Below are 16,961 nucleotides of genomic sequence, written 5' to 3'. Positions count from 1 at the left end.
ACTCCCCTCCCCCTTTCTATACTTGCTAAGGACATTCCTCACTTCACCCACTCCTCCTCCAAGGAGCTCAATGGGAAAGATTTATCCCTCCCCTGTGTGGGGTAAGATGGTGGCAGGCACTACACTTGGTTTGGGGAGTTGGGTAGAGGCAGGGCTTGGCACTCTGTCTCTAAAAGGTCCACCATCACTGCCTTAAATCCTATCTCATTACTTTATCTCTGGAAGAGGCTAGTCTCAGGAGGAGCCAACAAGTGGCTGGGTCACTGCAATCCAAAATGGTGGCTAGAACTTGCTGACTTCATTACTTAAGAGAGTTCTTGTTTATAGATAAGTAAGGAGCAGTTCTCTACCATGCTTGTAACAAAAGCCAGTCCAGTATGATGCCTTGAGGAATAAATTGCTTGGAAGCTGACTGATCTTCAAAACCTGAGGTTCAAGAAAGGCTACACATAAAAATCACTGTAATTCAATATTAATTTCCCACAACTTGAAGATAGACAAAATGAAGTGTTGACCTATGCCCTTTTTGGCCCTTTTTATGAGTTATTCATAATAAACATAACATTTGAGTTTGGGGATTCACATTTCTTCCTAGGAACTTGAAGCATTCTTCAACTGATACTGGCCCATGTACTTTCTCCATGGTTCTCCAGGAAAGGAAAGAAGAAAATGTCATTGTCCCCTTTTTGTAAACAGGAAAACTGAGGCCCTGGCACCTAAGGCTATGTCAGAGAGTTCTATTGGAACTGAACCAGCAATGAAGGTGCTAATACTTCCTTGTGCACACCATGGGTCTTACTGTTAGTAGGCTTCATTTCTAATTCCATCTCCATACCCTGATGGCACCATGGAAGGAACACTAGCTCTGGAGACAGAGGATCTGTTTTTAAATCCCACCCCTGACTCTTATTGTCTGTATGACCTTGGCCAAGTCACTTAATCTCCCATCATCTATAAAGAGGTTGGACTAAACAGACTGAAGTCTTTCAGAACTAATTCTAAGGTCAAATGAACTGTTTAACCTTTTGCAAGCCAATTAATTCCTCCAGGACTCAGTTTCTACATCTTTAAAATGAATATAGCAATTCTGACCTCACAAGATTGCCATGGGATAAGTCTTGTGAAAATGCTTTTACAAATTAAAGCTGAATCAATGTGTAAAGTATCACTCTGAATCTTGTTTAGCCTTCCTGTTCTTGTCATTAGATTAATACTTTTTAAAAGTAAGGAAACTCAAAGGCTCCATTAGTGGTCTGACTCCTCAGGAAACAATGATGAAATCATGATGATAGAAATTACAGACTGGGTCAGGGGCTTAAGGGAAAAATCTGGCCACAAAGAAGGACCTGCTACATGGAAAAAAGCCAAGGTTGATAATTATGTTTATTTGGAGCAAAGATGTGGAAAGGATAGAAAGGAAATACTGGCTATATGATGCAATAAGATAGTAAAACAGTGTAAGAAATCCCTTTACCAAAAGTAGATCACAGTACAACTCAAGGATAGCATAAAAGATAAGCTGTAAGGGAATTAATTATCTGAGACTCCTAAAGATTAGGTGACTTGCCCAGTTACTTATGTAGATAATAAATTTTAGAGGTCATATTTGAACTCAGACTTGCTTGACTCCAGACTTAGGATTTTATCTCCTATAGAATGCTGTCTTCTGGAAAGTTAGAAAAGCAAGGGAAAATGGTACATAAAAATTGCAGAGAAACAGCACCTCTTTCCCTTCCACATTATATTCAGAGAGAATAATTAGCAGAGTAAGCAATATTACATTTTTGAATCCTGGAGAAAGAGAGATTATTGACTTTCTGAAACTTTTCAAAATCAGTTTTACAACTCCTTGTCTAAGATGATTAAAATATATATATATGACTAAAAAGAGAGAGGGATAGATGAAAATATTTACTATACTCAATGTCTATTACTTAAGAGTCTGAATTTGTTGTGACTTATGTCTGTGTGTTGGTAAACTTGCACCTATTTGCAAAGTTGTTCATCTCTTTCTTATTCTGATGCTTCCTTTGCCTCAGGCAGATACTAAAATTAAAAATATATAAACACATGTATGAAAACTCATTTATGCTATTATTGCTAATTAGGGATGCTACTTACCAATATGAGGTGACTAGGACTTTTCCCCAGTGCTTTGACTTCTTGGGGCAAAGTTCTCTCCTAGTTCAACTGTAGTGAAATGGTTTGGCCATGTCATTTTCCAGTCACCACCACCCTTTCCTTCTCCATCCTGACTCCCATTAGATTATTCCCTGCACCCATATAAACCAAATTTACTGACAACCAAACTCACTTAAACCAAACAATCTTAAACCAAAACCACTTACAAAAATCTCTGGTAATTGTGTGGACACACACCCTTCTATGGGTTGTTTGCAGCTGTTGAAAGATCTTAATAAAGATGAGAACCTTCTCTTGGAAACAGTAAAATGTCCTCAGATAGCCACATAATTGGGGAAAATTCACAAAGACCTTTGACTTTTTTAAGGCAAGATAAAATGAAATCACCCTTCTTCTAGAGAAGTCTTCCCATCAACACCTTTATTGATCCATCAGTTTCCCCTGATTATAAGAACACTTTCTAGTTTGCCCATTGTCTGGGCATTTTTTGAGCCTAAAACAGTATTGAGTTTCTTTGTAGCTCTCAGAACTATTCAAAGCTAGAGTTATCTGCAAAGCTGTAGTCTTTCCAACACAATGTGTGGTCTCAATTTAAAGGAGAGAAAAATTCAATGGGGTTAAGGTGATGAGCCATCTCTCTCCCACACAATCAGTTCAACAGCTGCCTTGTGGGTGATTGTTTTTGCTTTGCTTCTTGACCTTGTACAGCAGTTTGGCCTTTTCCTTCATTAGGTTAAGCCAAGGAGCTGCCAATATGTATGATTGAAACTTCTGGCTTATTGGATATTGTCCACAGAGAAACATATCTGTGTACTTTTGTCTAGAGGGAGATGGAGAAAGGGAGAGAGACAGAGAAAGAGAGAGACAGAGATAAAAAAGGAGAGTGAGACACAGATAGAGTAAGGAAAAGGAGAAGATAAAGAAAAACAGAGAACCTTTCTTTTAGCCTTGATGATATGCTTTTAAATGGCGCTGCCTATAGAAGGTAAACTTAGAAAAGTTCAAAACTTAAGACCTCTTAGATGGGAACAAAGGAAGATCTGAATAGTTTAGGCAAAGATAATACAGGTCATTGTCTAATCCCTCTGATTTTCTTGATTATTAAGACCTAAAGATACTTTTCAGAATCTGCTAGCAAAAGTAAATGCTATGAAGTGAGTGAAATTTGTCTTTGGTTCCCTTCTACCTCTTATTCAATACCCCTCTCTGGTCATGCTAAGTTCCTTACTGGAAATGGGCCTCAATTCAAATTCTTCCCTAGAGATTCAACTTTTGGTGTTCTCTTCCTTCTAGATAGCTACCAATGACTTCAACTCGCCACAGTAATATGCTTCTAGTCCTATCACTTATTTAGCCCCAGGTTACTGAGCATGCTCAGAGAAAATCAATAGAGTACTCATGATATTTAGGTTTAGTAATTTTACAAAATGTATCTGAAAAAAAATTTTTTTCTTCATACTTCTTCAAGTTTACCTTACTTATCCCATTCCTGATGAACTAAACATTACCCAGAAACCTAAAAACTAGTATATGATTCAGTATGCTACTCTCCAGGTGTTTTTTCTTGTTTTGGTTTTTAGGAGACTTACTGAAGAGTCCTTAACCCAAAGGCATGAGTCAAGGAGTCTCTAATAAAATTCTGAGATAGTGTAAAGGGCAGTAGATTAGGAATTCAAGGATTCTAGATGGCAGAGTAGAGTAGTAGATTAGGACATTGGACCGGGAATCAGGATGACTTGAGTTTAAATTCTGCCTCAACCATTTAGTAACCATTGCACAAATCACTTAGCCTTTCTGTGGCTTGGTTTCCTAATTTTGTAAAATGAGGGGATTGAACTTGATGATTTCTAAGGTTCCTTTTAGTTTCAGAGCTGTGACTATTAATTATAATCATATCTTTATTGATTCTTACCTTTATGAATATCCAGAAACTTCATCATGAAAGCTCACTTCAGGGCAAAAGAACACAAACTGGAAGTCCATTCTGCCCTGTGGCCTTTCCCTCTATTTGGATGACTTCTCCCAGAATCCAAGAGCAGATAAGTCTTTTTGTTCTTTAAGCTGAACTCCAAGGTCTCTCTATTATGCCCCCATGTCTAGAACCTTAATCTCTTTGCCAGCTCTCCTTTTTCAGCTTCCTTTTATATTTTTTTATCACTAACTAGAGCATAATCTCCTTCTGGAGTTGTGAACTAATCCAACCATTCTTGAGGGCAATTTGGAACTATGCTCAAAAGGCTATGAAACTGAGCATACCTTTTGATCCAGTAATGCCACTCATTACAGGGTTTATAGCCCAAAGAGATAACAAAAATGGGAAAAAGACCTACTTGTAAGAACATATTTAGAGCAGTACTTTGTAGTGGTAAAGAATTGGAAATTAAGGGGATGTCCATTAATTGGGGCATGGAAAACTATTGTGCTATTAGAAATGATAAGCAAAATTATTTCAGTAAAAGCTGGAAAGATCTGTAGGAACTGATTCAGAGTGCAATAAGCAGAACCGCAAGAACATTGAATATAGTAACAACAATATTTTAAGATGATCATCTGTGAAAACTTGGTTATTCTCAACATTGCAATGATCTGGGACAGTCCTGGAAGACTTTTGATAGGGAATGCTATCCACTTTCAGAGAAAGAACTGTTGGAGTTAGATGGATGTGGATCAAAGCATACTATATTTTGCATCAGTGTGTATTTATGGTTTTATTTTGGGGTCTTGGTTATATATGAATGTGGTCTTACAACAATGTCCAATATGGAAGTCTGGTTTGCATAAAAATTTTAAAAAAGAACATAATGTCCTTGAGGGCAGAAACTGTATTTCTGCCTGTATTTGTATCCTCAGTGTCTTACATAGTAAACAGTTAATGAATTTTTGTTGCCTGACTGACTAATGGTAGGCAAGACACCTAAGTTCTCTGAGCCTATTCACTCAACTGAAAAATATGGGGGTTGGGCTAGATGGCCCTCTAAGGTCCCTTCTTTAGTACCTTAAGCTGGATCTGTGGAGGGAAAGAATTTCTTAACCATAGATAAATGAAAGGGACTCCTTTGAATGCCTGTAAAAGACATTTTCTGGGACTCTTGTGTATCAGACCAGCTTTGCTTGCCAGAGAGCAAGGCTCAAACATCTTCAAATCCAGACAAGAAGGGGACAAGGCACAGTTAATGTTTTTGTTATTATCCTCCCCTTCCCTGTAAGGTAGATTTAGAGACAGGAATCTCTTCTCTCAGTGTGGCTATAAGGAGAGCCTCATTGATAAACATCTGGATCCTGTCATTGTTAGTCTGAGACAAGTAGGAAAAGTAAAACAGGGAAGAAATAAGTGAGTCCCTTGACTACAAACATCAACATTTTCTTCTCTAACTCTAAACCTAAAGACATGTGTCTAAATTTACTCCTGACCCTCTGAGTGGACGAACAAATAAACAAGGACTGCTTACTTGTGTTCATTGGGTTGATAAAACAAGGACTGTTTACAACTCCTGGCCACGAAAAGTCTCCCATAAATTTTCATTCATTTGTTTGATTATTTCTCCTTCTGGGTATTTCCTCCATCTCAGAGCTGCGAAGCAATAAATCTTTCTAACATGTGGAGAGCATGCCCTCTCATCTTAGCACACCCACATTTAACTTGTCTCAAATTTTGCATTCAAGTTCCCCCTCTTTCTTTTTCTCCCTAAGCTTTGTGATACTTTCAGTTAAGATACATTTCAGTTCTTATCAAATAATTCTAGAATTGTTGTTGTTGTTGTTTAAATTAATCACCACTCTTATTTTTAACAATTCCATGACATTATTGTTGATGTGGACACATGACCCTGGATGTGGGAGTCAGAGGCCCCAATTTCCAGATGCAGTTCTTTTGTGTGAGCAAAAGAGTCTTTTAACTTTTCTGTGTAGTTTCCTCACCTAGTAAATGAAGATGCTAATATTTGTATTGCCTTCTCCAGAGTTGAATTTAATTGGATTCCTTAAGCATTTGTAAAGCATTTACCATCTGCCAAGTATTGCTAGGAATTGGTGAAGACAGTGATAAAAACAAAATGGTTCCTGACCTTAAGTAGCTTATATTCTGTTGGAGGAAAACATCCATCTACACATATAAAGGAATATGAAGCACAAAACAAAGTAATTTCAGGATGGGGAATGCACACACTTGGTGGGAACAGGGAAGGTGTCCTTTAGGGAGTGACATTTGAATAAATATTTGAATAAATCAATATTTTTCATTTACAGATTTGGTAAACTCAACTATATAGTTATACAAAGAAGATGAAAAATGGTGAGAGACCTATATGTCTTCTTCAACAATTTGGAGAGGCTTTAAGTGGTAGAAGTGCCTGTACTGACAACTCTGGGAAGTAGGTATTATTCTTATCTACATTTTATAGATGAGAAAACTGAGGCAGACAGAGGCTAAGTGACTTGCCTGATACTATCCTTATTTTATAATCTCTGTACATAAGGTGGTTATGTGGGTTTTAAATATATATATTTTTAGAGTATGTGTATATTAAATTTTGAAATATGTGTATAATATGTAAATACACATTTGATTATGTTTATATATCATCTCTAATTTGTTACTAATTTTAAAAAATCTATTGTGTATGTCCCCCCCCCCCCAAAAAAAAAGAAGACAACAAGAAAGTGAGGACAGATTTGAAGTCAGGTCTTTCTAACACTAGGATAGTGATGGGAAACCTTTTAGAGATTTTGTGCCATGCTCCCATCCCCTTAAGAGACTGCATGCCCCATTCCTCTCACAGGGGAGGGAGTAAGTGCTCCCATTGGGCTTCTGGGCAGGGGGGTGGGTGAAGTGAAAAAATGTCCTTACTTAAAATAAATTTAATTTAAAAAAATTAAAAAAGCAACAAACCCAGCTGATCAGATGGTTCCCCTAATAACCCTCATCATACCAGAAAATGCTATTTTTTTTGACTGAGGAAACTTTCAGTATTGATTTATATTTATATCAGATAATTCAAATAATTTTTTAAAGTTGAGGCAGGCAGTTGAGATATTCTGATCCTATATAAGTTATCATACAATATTTAGTTTACATCTAAAGATATACCACTAATTACTGCTCAGGGAGTCTAAACAATAACTACATTTGCAACAATAAGAATTCACTCTGTTTCATTGTCTTCTACACAGTAGCATTGCTTCATAGTTCTATATTTTCTAAGGAAATACAAGGCTTCTAGATATTTTATCAGAAGTTTTCCTCAAAAAATAAGTTCTTTGATCTTCTCTGGGTCCATCATATCTTTGTTTTTAAGGAGTGCTGCTTTCAAATGCCTTTTTAAAAAGTCTGTTCCTTCAGGATAATTATCTTCTGACATTTTTATAAAGAGTCAAAACTTCTCTTAATGAGCTGACCATTTTCCTTTACCACTTAGAATATTCACCATCTACATATTTTTTATTCTTGTTATATGTTGACAGTGTATGAACTTGAGCTAATAATAGACCATAATATGTCCTTTTGCTCAAAACAACTCTTTGAGGGTAGTATAATTTCCATTTTATAGAGACTTGTTCTGTGAATTGCTTAGTCACAAAACTAATAATAACTAAAATTTATATAGTGCTTACTCTGTGCCAAGCACTTAACAATTATTATCTCATTTGATTCTCATAACAGTTTGGAGAAGTAGGTGCTATTATCCTCATTTCAAAGATGATGAAACAGAGCCAGATACAGTTTAAATGACTTGCCCAGGGTCACACAGCTAGTAAATATCTGAAGCTAAATTTGATCTTAGGTCTTCCTGACTCTAAGCACACTATTATTTAGTTCCTTTGGAAGCATCATAACCAAGACTTCAATCTAGGATTTTTTGTGTTCTTTCCTAATCTGCTAGAGATTTGGTTTTAATTTGTAATGATCCCAGAGTATATCCTCAAACTTAATCTAAAAAAAATTACCTTCTATCAATCTGCTTTATTGTCATTTGTCTATCTTTTCTGATAGTGTAGTTCATTAAAAAATCTGTTTAAGTTCATGTTAATTTTACCAATGAAGATATAAAGACTGAGAGAGTGAACTTGAGGTAGATAGAGCAGGTATTATTATCCCCCTTTTACTGATAAAGCAATGGAGTACAAAAAAAATTCTGTTTTTCTTTTCTTACATGCCATCAAAGAATATTCATCTTCTAGTTATGTACATATAAATATGTGATTATATAAGCAGAAAAGCAGTTTTTAGACCCATGCTAAAGAAATATCACAAAATTGTGACAGCCAACCAAGTCACAATTATGGGATTTCAGAATTAGAAGTCTTCATAGGTCATCTGGTCTAGAATACACCCAAACATGAAGTCTTTCTACATCATTTATTGTGTGCCTTTTCAGTCATTATGTTAAATGTTGGGAATATAAAGAGAAAAGTGAAAAATACTGTCCTCAAGGAGCTTGTATTCTATCATCCCAAATAAGTTGTCATCGAGGACCTCCTTAAAGACTTTTGAAGAGAAAGAACTCACTCTCTAAGTCCCTGTTTCCTTGTCTATAAAATGAGAAGTTGGTCTTGATGTCCTTTAAGTTCTCTAAAGTAGATAAATCTATGATTCTCTGATCTCTGAGTCAGGCCATCCCACTTCTAGATAGATCTAATTGCTCAAAAAATTTCCCTTACATCAACTTAAACTGCCCCTCTGTAACTTCTTTCCATTGGCTCTAGTTTTGCTCTCTTAAGGCCATGCAGAACAAGGCCTCTTTCCTGTTTTATAGCACCTTTTTAACCTTAAAAATTAAATGTGTTTTCTCAGATGACATTTTCTTTTATGCTTTTTTGTCCTCATTATCTTTCAGAGGTAAAGCCAAGCTCCTTTGCAACTTACAGCTGGTGTGGCTGTATGAACTGCGCAGAACCCTGACCTTCCATAGGTCAATGAAATAGTTCATTTCCTCAAAAGAAGGAAGGTACAAGGGTTTATTTGAGATGAATGATGGAGGAGGAAATTAAAGGAAGTTGGGCAACTGACTCCAGGGAAAAAGATCATGCTTTCGTGAGCTCTCTCCTGTGACATTTACCCATCTTATTGATATCTCATAGGGAACAACTACTAATTGTCTAGAAAGTTTTTTAGCCTTTGTTGAACTATTCTTTCTAGACTTTAAAATTGACTTTCAGTCTCTTGGTCCTCCTCCAAGAGGGACAAATGAGCTAAGAAAATTCCTCTATAATCATAAAATTCTTCCTTTTTGAGGTTGTTGTTATTGTTCTGGGCAAACTTTGACAAAGTACAGGGTTTAGAAATGTCAAAACAGTGCATGTAAATCTACAACTTCTTTGCCAACTCACCAAGTAACTATGAAAGGGAAATTGCAAGAAACTTAGAAAAGTGCTTCTTGTTAAAAAGTTCCAGGTCTCTGAAGTTTCTGAGTACTGGCAAGGTTTCTTGTTTTAAGTGTTGAGAGTGACTCAACACCCAAGAAAAAGGATCAGTAGCCTACTCTGGTATGAATTGATGGGTTTCCCATCTTTTGAAAATGAATCTTCACCAATCTGCAGTGATGCCTAAAATGCTCTGAGTCATATTCTGAATAAGCTGAAGGCAAAGGCATATGGCCACACAGCAGAAAAATATTGATATACGTCATCAAACATGAGTTGGCATTACTATACTCCAACATTAAGTAAAACAACATTACTAGAGACCGTGAGTTTTTAGATTATCCAGTTTGAGTCACAGGCAATATCATAGTTAGATCATCATTCTGGAGGAGTTTGTTTATAATGTAATAATGATTTTATTTTGAGGTTAGGCTGGTTGAGATAACATTAGCTGTGGGCTATAACTGAAGTTTAATTTTCTTCTATTAATGGAATAGAACTAAAATAAAGTTGGGAAGTAGGTTGTATAATAGAACAGAATGATAACCAAAATGTATATAGTGCTTTAAGATTTGCAGAGCATATTCCATATACTATATTATTGTAGTTTGAATCTTTCAACAACTTTGTGTTGGAAGTTGTTATTATTATATTCATTTTATAAATCAGGAAACTGAGTTAGTTGACCAATAAAGGATAGTATAGCTCTTAAGTATCTGAGACTAGACTTGAACCCAGGTCTTCCTGACTCCAAGTTTAGTCCTCTGGGCACTCTTTCAAACTTTGATGTTCCTAGTTTTCTTTTACCTCTGTTCTTTCCATCCCCTTAGTGGTCTTATTCTACAAGATAACTTAAGCTGATTTAAACAATACTGTTGTGGTGAAGATAGCCAAATGTGTAATTAGAAACTATGCTACTACTTCAGTGAAGATGTAGAAGATGGAAAAAATGGCAGAAACTGATCATAATATTAGAAAGGATGGAGCTCTAGAACATAAGAAACCCTAGTCACCCATGTGGGTAAGTGTCTGTGCTCACACATATGTGTACACGCACATACACAAACACATCCTAAAAGAAAACCAGAGAAAGTATTTTTCTTCCCTCGGGTCTATTTCATTCAAGAGGTTTTCCCCTGTATATGGCAAAAATACATAAGCAGGGTGCTATACATTCAGAGTAAACCCATTTATAATCTTTATGCCTCAAAGAACACATTAGAGGCTAAAGAAGTTGGATATAACTCCAAGGCATTAGGAAGAAAGAAACTTTAAGGTTCAGTGACTTGGTATTAGATCCCACGTTCCTTGAGTCTCTCCTGAGACCTCCCCAGAAGAAGAATCATAAAGGATCCATGGAGTCTCTAAAGCATCTGAAAATATAAATCTACCACCAAGTTAACCTTGTGAAAATAGAATTTAAGACATGCTATTGGATTTCTACTCTTTAGAGTAAGAATTCTTAACCTTTTTTGTGTCATGGATAGTTTTGATAGTCTGGTGAAACCTTCTGATGCTTTTTCAAAGTAGTTGAATTTATAAAAAAATTAACAATTGAAGAAAAAGCTAAATTTCAGTTGTATCTTAGCGAAAATAAAAGATGTAACTTTTTGACCAGCCAAGTCCATAGGCCTCTGAAATTTGTTCATGGAAACTTTACAGATCTGTGGACTCTAGCTTATAAACTCCTGCCTTAAAGCAATTTGGCTTTCTCAAAGGTTAGGGTAACTCAAAGTTTCTAAGGTGGGGCCAGTCAGCTCTAACACCCTGCCATCAAGCCAAATTAATCCTTCTCCCAACCCAGCACCTACAGAAAGAACATAGAGATAGCTTGATTTCTTTGCCAAAGCTATTTGTTTTTCCCTACCCAACACTGGTTAGGCCAAGTCTACATTGGAAAAGTTGCTGTCTTAGTGGATCATATGACTTTTAAGGCTTATCTTCCTGTCACTGTCACTTCTCACAGTATAAATGCTAGAATTAAAGGAATAGCAGACATGATGAAACTTTTTTAGGTATTAAGATTATTAATTAATTATACAATTACATAAATTAATTGCGAGAATTACACAAAATATTAGATCAAGATGCATGCAATCTGTTTCCTTCAATGTGAAACCAGTCATTAGGTTCATATAAAAAAGGCAAGTATTGCAAGTGGAAAGAAGAGTGTCTTCCTCAGTAGGAGTTTAACAAGTATTTATTCAATTAAATTGTATTAGGACTCTTGATCAGTGGAAAGCAAGATGGTAGGAGTAGCTAAAGTGAAACACTCCTATAAGAAAACCTCACTGCTTCTGAAATATTTAAGTTGGAAATCATCTTATCAATTCTTAGTTATTTTCTGAATTCTGAAGGAAGGGTCAGCATCACGAGAGTTCCCAAGACCTTAAGCCTTAAAGAGTTGAACATTAAATTGCTCTTGAGAATAAGAATGCTACCTTGCATGGGGATATGTGGCAAAGAGTCAGTGGGGAGCACAGTCCTAATGAGGATACTTGGGACTTAGGGCAATAAATTAAATTGTTTTGTGGACAAAACTATCCCCCCAAAATCAAGTTCAGTTAAGATTGAGGAGTCAGGGGAAAGGGCATGTGAGGTTGATGGGGATCTCACATCAGGCCACCATTTTGGTAGCTTCCTTTTTGGGACCAATACTACTTATTGGGAACTAAGTTTTATTATTGTGATCTTGCTAACAGATTGAAGTTGCTATTTGTGTCCTTTAAATTTGTAATCCTAGAGCAAAGGACCAGATTCCTTACCCTGGTTCTGGTTCTGGCAATGGCACAAATCGGTGGTAAGGTCTCTGAAGACCAGCTTTACCAGTTTTGCCTTTGTCTTAGCCTAATAACATGAGTTTTAAACTCAGGTAGGAAGTTGTATTTGTCCTGACTAGCTCAGTATTGCAAATAGGATTTGATAATGAACCTCAAAGATGACCTTCACCTGGGAATGTGTTTTCTGTTTTTTCAAGGAAATAGCCATGGGGGAAGGGGAGCAGGTTAGACTTCATGATCTTTTAATGACAGGAAAGTCGGGACAAGAGATTCTTTCAGTCACCAGGGGCCCCTTCTTTGGCTTCTGTTTGTGGAAAAGTCAGTCTTTATGCTGGACTCCTGATTCATTGAAATGCTTGCTGTAGGGGTAGAGGAGCCTCTTAGAAATGTAAAAATAAGATGAAGGACTAACTGAGTGCCAAGTTGTGTTTTTTGTCCCCATTTGAAACTTTTTGTGGATTGGATTGTTAGCTGGTCTGTTGGGTCCAAGGTAAGATAGAAAAAGGGGAAGAGGAGCAGAATATAGATACAATATAAATAGAGTTCCTGGAACTGTGTCAAGGCTAGGCGAGTGGGTAGAGAAAAGAATCATAGTTTAGGAAAAGCTAGAGGAAACAAACAGGTTTAAAGCTTACTTCTGAGATTCTCAACGGGTGTTGATTGGTCAGGTTTGGCAAATGGTTGACTTCTTGTTCTCCTTAATCTTCTATTTTCTGTTTCTAAGAGTTATAATTTTAGAGTAATCTTGGATTCTTGAAAACACTTTGGCATTACCTTTCTTCCTCCCACCCTGTCCCCCATACTCCTTGCCTTTTAATTTAGTTCCATTCAAAAGACACGTAGGGAGGGCACTATGCTAGGTCCTGGGGAGACAAAGATGAAATAAGACTGCCCCTGCCCCCAAGGAAATTCTGATTTAATTGAGACTGTGAAATCTAATGTCCTTCATGCCTCTTGAGGGAACAAGGGGGCAGTAGAAAGAGTTTAGGATTAAAGTCAAGGAAATCTGACTTTATATCCCACCTTTGACATTTAAGATCAAAGATCATAGACTTAGCACCATGAAAGAACTTAGAAGCCATTAAGGCCAACCCCATTATTTTTACAGATGAGGAAAATGAGGTGGCAAGGACTCTGAAGACAAACTTTGCCATAGATTGTATGATCACATAGTTTATAATGTAGTTTATATCTCTGCATATAGATAGATAGATAGATATGAGATACATTGGAGAAAATCAGTGGAAGGAAGACAATTGAATTAATTATTTTTTTAAGTTATTCATTGTTCTTTCAATAGGATATATAATCTATGTGTTCTGTTGAGTTGATCTGGACTATTACACCCACAGCTCCCTGATGAATACAAAGTAATTAATTGCTTACCTAAAGGAGGCTCCACCGTCATCCAGAAAACCCAGAATGAAATCTGAATGACATTTAATATAAAAGTTATCAAAAAGCATTTTATATCTTTACTTAAGCCATGCCATCAACTTGACATCAACCTTTATTCAAAGAAAATTCTCCAGAGATGTTTCCTTGTCAGATTCTCTACCCACTTGCCTCGCCTCTTTTTGGAATAATATTATAAAATCCTTAGTGGACATGCATGCATGATGCACTTGAGTCCCATGATTAAGAAGACATGAACAAATAACACTGAAAGACTTCAGGAATCTGAGATCTCATGAATGCGGATACAGTACTTTCAACAAAATGGATCATTGCATCCATGTGGAAAGAGTACTGACTCTGGATCACAGGTCATGGGTTCAAATCCCATCACTCATTTTTGCCCTCTTGGGTAAATCACTTAAGTTCTCTGGGCCTCACTGTCCTCATCTGTAAAATGTAGGGTTGGATTAGAAATAGATATAGAACTGTGATCCTACAAATGCATTCATAACTTAGTGAATGATCTTTGAAAGTTACTGGAGTAAAAAATACTAATTATCTAGTGCTTGCCCTTTAGATGGCCAGTCTTTCAAGGCACCAGGTCTGTATCTGAAGACTTTCTGAAAGCTTGCTTGGACCTTCCAGAGCTCGTCAGTGAATGAACAAGTGTCTAACTTTGTGCTGAAGATGTGGATACAAAAATGAGACAGTCCCTACCCTCAAGGAACTTACGTTTCAGATGAAGGATCCTACACATATAAGCTAGCCATTACTAGGGCTTTTGTTTGGAGAGTCATTTGGATTTTGAGTGGGGCCATGGGGTAGTCTAGTATCAAACCCTTTCTAGTAGCAATGGTAGCATCGATTTGATTGCCATTCCCAGGATTAGAGGAGGGGGAATAAAGGTAGTGAAGAATGAGACAAGGTAGGCTGAGTTTCCTTGAAGATGGTCAATGGGATGTGAAGCAGAGTCTGTCCTTGGGCTACCTTGACACTCACATGAGGCATTGGAAAGGGACTTCAGTGAAGAAACCACAAAATACTCTAGGGCAACGGTGGGCAACCTTTTTGGCCGTGAGAGCCATAAATGCCTGTGGAAGGAGGAGGATGGAGGCAGAAGGCGCTGGAATATGGGGCAGGGGCTGAAGGGCCCCCTGGGGTACATCCTGGGGCTCTGCCCGGACAGACCAATGGAGGTGGAGCCAGATATGGCTCGAGAGTCATACGTTGCTGACCCCTGCTCTAGGCGATATGTGAGTATGTTACACAAAATTATCTCAAAGGGGGAATGCATCAAGCACAGATGGGGAGATTGTAAACCTAACAAAGGAGAAAATTCCTTCTGAGCTCATTTAATGTTTGCAAGAAAGAGATAAAGCATATTGGAAGGCAAAAGTTCCTTGAGCCTCTGCAGGAACCAAACCTTAAAGAAAATTTCTACTTTCTTTTAGATTGACCATAGAATGCGCCATCACGTAAAAACAAACAAACAAACAAACAAACAAAACAATGCAGAGAATGCCTGTGAACTGCTTTAAGAAGTAATATGGTGCTGTAGAAAGAGCACTGTTTCCTTAGAGTCAGAGACAAGCAGCAAGGCGTAGTGGACAGAGAGAGTGCTGGACTGGAGTCACAAAGAAGTAGGTTCAAATCCTACCTCAGATACTCATTAGTTATTTGACTCTAGACAAGTGACCTAACCTTCTCCTGCTTCAGCTTCCTCATCTGTTAGATTAATGACCTCTAAGATACTTTCCACTTCTGAGACTATGATTCTATAAATTATAAATATATCTTATTATGTACATACCAATATCTTCATATGTATGTATATATACACATAAATATGCATGTGCATGTGTGTGTATATGCATATATATGTGGCTCCATTTGAATATTGACACTGACACTTAATCAATATGTGACCTTGAGCAAGATATCTATGGATCTTGGGTTTCTCCTATGTAAAAGGAAGACGTTAGATATAAAGATTCCAAAGATCCAATCTCTGAGTCTATGATTCTAGAATAATATATGTATATATATATATATATATATGTGTGTGTGTGTGTGTGTGTGTGTTTGTACATATATATATTTGAATATTGACTGATATTTAATCATTATGTGACCTTGAGAAAGATGTCTATGAGCTTCAGTTACCCCATCTGTAAAATGAGGTTTTATCATCATCTCACTTGCCACCAAGAAGTAATCCTATTCAATTCTTTATACTTCTTCCTGTCCCCAACACAAATGAAAGTCTTGGCCTTATTGCTCTTTGCTATTTTGAGTTTTAGTTACAAGAATGGGAATTTGGAACAGAAGAAAACTGAGGAGACAATAAAAGGCATTTAGTTATCTTTAATGAATTTGGGTCACCAAGAACTATATCTTTCCATGTGACCAATAAAATAGTCGATGCTATGGAAAAAGTTATAGAAAAAGGGAAGAGAGTCACAAGATTCAAAGTGGGCAAACCATCTAGTTTGGGGGAGAGAAGGGAATAACGATTTATATAGTGCCTGTTATGTTCCAGAAATTGTTCTAAGACTTAAAATAAATATATTATTTCATATGATCCTTACAAACAACCCTGAGAAGTATATGCTATTATTATCCTCATAATATAGTTGAAGAAATTGAATTAGTAGACAGAGTAAGTGACCTGTCCAAGTCACCCAGCTAACATCTGAGGCCAGATTTAAATTAAAGTATTCCTATTTCCAGACCCTGAGTTCTATCCAATGTACCAACTACTGCTTCTGTAGCAGGAAGCAGGTGAACATAGATTTATTTATTTATTTTAATTTGTTTTTAGCCTGAACTTAGCAAACATCAAATAAAATGGGCATTTCAACACACACACACACACACACACACACACACACACACACACACACACACACACACTAGAATGAAAAAAGAGGATTGTACATGAAACTGGGAATTATATTATATATATATTATATATAACTTTTCTTTTAAATATATTTAACTGTTATATATAACTATTATATATTATATATAACTTTTCTTTTAAAATATATATGTATATGCATGCATTATAAACTCAAATATAAATATAATAAATTCAACATGTAGCTTTTTAAAATTTTATTGTTATTGTCATGCAAAAAATACTTCCATACTGGTCATTGTTAAAAGAGCACATTCATACATAACCAAAACCCCCAAATAAAACCATAAATACACAGATGTGAAAGATAACTCCAACAGTTCTTTCTCTGTAGGGGAATAGCATTCCTTGTCATAAGTCTT

General features: G+C 36.6%; 1 pseudogene; it reads right to left on the bottom strand.

The window, feature by feature from the left end:
* Window positions 1-7,283: 7,283 nt before the first annotated feature.
* On the bottom strand, window positions 7,284-7,539 carry LOC123234780 (annotated as a pseudogene).
* Window positions 7,540-16,961: the final 9,422 nt, after the last annotated feature.

Source organism: Gracilinanus agilis, chromosome 2, assembly GCF_016433145.1.
Source record: "Gracilinanus agilis isolate LMUSP501 chromosome 2, AgileGrace, whole genome shotgun sequence".
Classification (NCBI taxonomy): Eukaryota; Metazoa; Chordata; class Mammalia; order Didelphimorphia; family Didelphidae; genus Gracilinanus; species Gracilinanus agilis.
The sequence above is the reverse complement of the archived record's forward strand: the minus strand, read 5'-3'. Positions and strand labels throughout refer to the sequence as shown.